This window comes from Glossina fuscipes, unplaced genomic scaffold, assembly GCF_014805625.2.
Source record: "Glossina fuscipes isolate IAEA_lab_2018 unplaced genomic scaffold, Yale_Gfus_2 3, whole genome shotgun sequence".
NCBI classification, from domain to species: domain Eukaryota; kingdom Metazoa; phylum Arthropoda; class Insecta; order Diptera; family Glossinidae; genus Glossina; species Glossina fuscipes.
In genome coordinates, this window is record NW_023998417.1 from 5,053,783 (window position 1) to 5,057,398 (window position 3,616).

Genomic DNA, 3,616 nt, shown 5'->3' on the forward strand with positions numbered 1-3,616 from the left:
CTTTTTTTGACGTCATTCTCGCCCCAAGGAAAATGCACTGTTTTTTTTTTCTCTTTTTTTTTTTTTTTTTTAAATAAATAATTTAAGATTCGTGTATGGATGTAGCTTCCGGTCCAGTTCGGCCTTCGTTGCAGTCTGAAGCAGGGAGCAGAGAGAGGGATTTTTAATAATAAACTACTACAGAAACAACTTAAATTTCAGGCGAATAATTTATTTGTGGCATCAGATACTATTTGCATCTCTGTCGCCCCTACTCGTGTAAATTGTTTGAAATAATCTTTAAATTTTCCCTCAATTATATTGTATTGGAAGTGGTTTCAAAAAACAAAACTTATTAGGCATTTAATTAAAACGTTTTAATAGTGACTAAAGAAACTTTTGCATTCGTAATCACGAAGAGATGCCAGAGTTAAACGAATGGTTTAATCAAAAATAGGTAAATTTTATATGGTTTCTGATGACGAAACGCATGCTCTTGTCTTTGTTCGTAAGCAGTAAACGAAAGTCCGGTATTGTGGTACAGTTTAAATTTGCTCTTTCTTAGAGATCTGGAATCTTAGCCATACAAGAATGAGCCGCAAAAAATGCCTGACCTTAGATGTAGATAGAGCGTGTCTTTCGAAAAATTCGCTAAGTTCGAAAGCCTTTAGGCTAAAAGTTTTAGGTAATATCAAGACGTTGCTGTCTTTACAATTAGCTTGATAGCCATAGAAGAGCGAATGCTTTTAGCGAATACGCAAACATGATAAAATTGGTCATCGTTACTTCCTATAATATTTTCAGTTCGAAGATCGTTAACCGCGATAGCTTGCCTCTTCGTTGATAATGAATAAATGACCTGGCGGCCGTTAAATGTGGTCGTATCAGCTGGGGCAAATGAGTGGACGAGTCATTAAGATATAGTAGATATTTCATAAAAAGTCTTGTGCATCACATTTTGAATAAATTTATGCGGGACGCAAGATGGATACGGCGTTTACGTACAGTGGAACAAATCTAAGCTCGAAGACTCGCAATGGCCACACGTCTGTTTCACGTCTACGAACCACGTGCTTACAATGTCTGCAGCACTCAGAAAGCTTCAAAAACCTTATAAAATCTACATATTACTGATTAATATCGTAATATCAGCTGTTTTACACAGATTTGTCAGTCGGTTTGTCCATCCACCTCTTAATTGCTATTGTGGTGAACGTTACAAAAATTGCGACAATCACTTTTCCACTTTTAGTCTACAAAAAAAAAAAAAAATTAATTTCGCGCACCCATTACCAAAGTGTATTTAGTTGTTCCCCTTTTTTCGCCTTTTTTAGAAAAAAGCTGATGCGTTTAGTCAAAATGCTTGCAATGCCTAGAAAGAAGCTATAAAAGTCCCACAATTCTTAACAAGCATTAAATTTTGAATCGATTTAAAAATGTCCGTCTGACTATCTGCATAATGTCTGTTGTAAACATTCTATCGACCTCATATTTGGCAAAAAGATTGATAGTTCTTGCATGCAATTTGCTATTGAAAATGAGGCATAGGTCCCGGAGGTCCAAGGACACGACCGCAGTGCCGTGCAAACGGAGAATAACTCTGTTTTTAAAAGGTAATGAAAACTTGGTTTTTTGCTCATTATACATAAATTCTAAAAAAAAAAAAAAAATGTGCAAAAATTTGAACGCATATTTTGTGCCGCCTGTTCGCCTGTCCAACTGTCCGTCTGGCCAGTTGTGTAGTATTTGCGGTAACGATTCTCTACCGTTGACGAAAATGAAGATATCGCCTACAAATTCGCAAACGAATTTGAAAGTGGGATAAACTTTTCAAAGGACACGCCTATAACGCCCACTTGCCTCTATGACAAACATTTTTTATTTTGAAAATCGAAGAAAATCAACTGCGGCCACTTCATGTTATAGAGCATAAGAATTTTGTTTTTTTTTTTGGGGGGGGTAAGTGGTGATGAGTATAAAAAATTCGGTTTCAACCGAATTTAATTTACTTACTTGGCTTACATGTTATTATTATTTTAATGCTTTGTCTTGGAATTTCAAGTGTAATCAATCAGTAGCCCCTGTCAAAGTTTGAGATATGTAATTGCTAAACGACTTATCTCTTACCTTATTTTAAATAAGTTAAGAGTTTTCTTTTGAAGCAAAGAAGGAAGAAACGAAGTAAGGAATGAAATAGTGGTTTTACTTTGATTTTTCAAATACAACAAATGGTTTTAATTAATCCATTGAATTTTAACCATAGAAACTAGAAGAAGTTTAACTTAAAGTTTTTCAAAAGAATTTTCTCTCGAATTTTCTTTTAGCTGCTAAAGTATTTTTTTATCGTTTCTTATCATTTAAAATTTTTAACACCCGCATCATCTAGAAGAAGTTTGCCGTTGAAAACAAATTGTGTTAGATTTTTAATCAACTTTTTCTCCAATGCAACTCATAAACTGCTTTTATAAAGTGACAACAATAGCACAGAGTTAAAAGAAGAGGACAAAAAAATTAAGATAACCTAAAGAAAGCAAACTGCAGTTGATTAAAAGATAAAAAGTGAGAATTTCTTTAAAAATAGTTTACTCAAAGAATTTATGAAAAATTCTTTCATTTAATGAATACGAATAATAATAAGCTTAAGGAACGTGGGAAAATCTATTTGTTAAAAATTCTTCAATTCTCGATGAATTTATTGTAAAAGAATGTTCATCAGTTTGCTTTTAGAGAATTTTATTACATATATATTTATATATCGATTATATATCGGTTAGGTTAGATCATATTACTTTTGTTTGTGTAAATGTTGTCATTTGAATTTATTTAGTATTTGCCTTTATATTTCTTGATCTTCTTCTTACAAATCGAATAACTTGCACGCATGCCTGGTCCCTCCTTTCGTCGGCCTTTCATTAATCTAAAAGTAACTTTTCCTCTGCTCATCTATTAGCCCGACCAGCAAATTATTTTTTTTTAATTTTTCTATCGTCTATCGACGATTTAAGTCTTTTTATGTGTACCCACAAAAAAAATTAAAACCGGTACACAACCACAAGAGAAATCGATTGTCTGTTAACGCAGCCGGTAGGATTCGAACCTACGCTCCCAAAGGGAATCTGATTTCGAGTCAGACGCCTTAACCACTCGGCCACGACTGCTTTGCCCTATAACAGCCAAAGAAATAATTAGTTAATCAATAATTTTATATTCGTTCTTCTTCTGCTAGATGCCCTAATGGTGCGTTTATTTTGTGAAAACGTTTTTAAGATCCACAAGTAAACTTCAGTCCTGTATCTACATATATATTGTTGATTTGCAACCAAATTCGGAATGAATCTCAGGACATCTCTCTATTTTGTCTCTCTATCCATCTCTCCGCCGCAGAAATTTTTAACATTGTGCACTTGAATGTAGCAAAAGTAACAGGATGTGAAGATAAATTTGTATTTAACTGCCAAAGACACCCTTTCATCTAATCTAACCGTGCTCTGTCAAATATTCAGAAATAAGATACAGTTGGATTCGGAAATACACTTCGTACATATTAAAAAAGGGAAAATATTTTTGTGGACACCTCATGAATCTATACGAAAAATAATTTTCAATCATACCAAACAAATTCAAATCCTCCTATGCA

General features: G+C 33.7%; 1 non-coding gene across 1 annotated transcript; it reads right to left on the reverse strand.

Moving 5' to 3' along the window:
* Positions 1-3,055: 3,055 nt before the first annotated feature.
* Positions 3,056-3,137, reverse strand: Trnas-cga. Its single transcript has one exon. It is a non-coding gene; the product is annotated as a tRNA-Ser (tRNA).
* Positions 3,138-3,616: the final 479 nt, after the last annotated feature.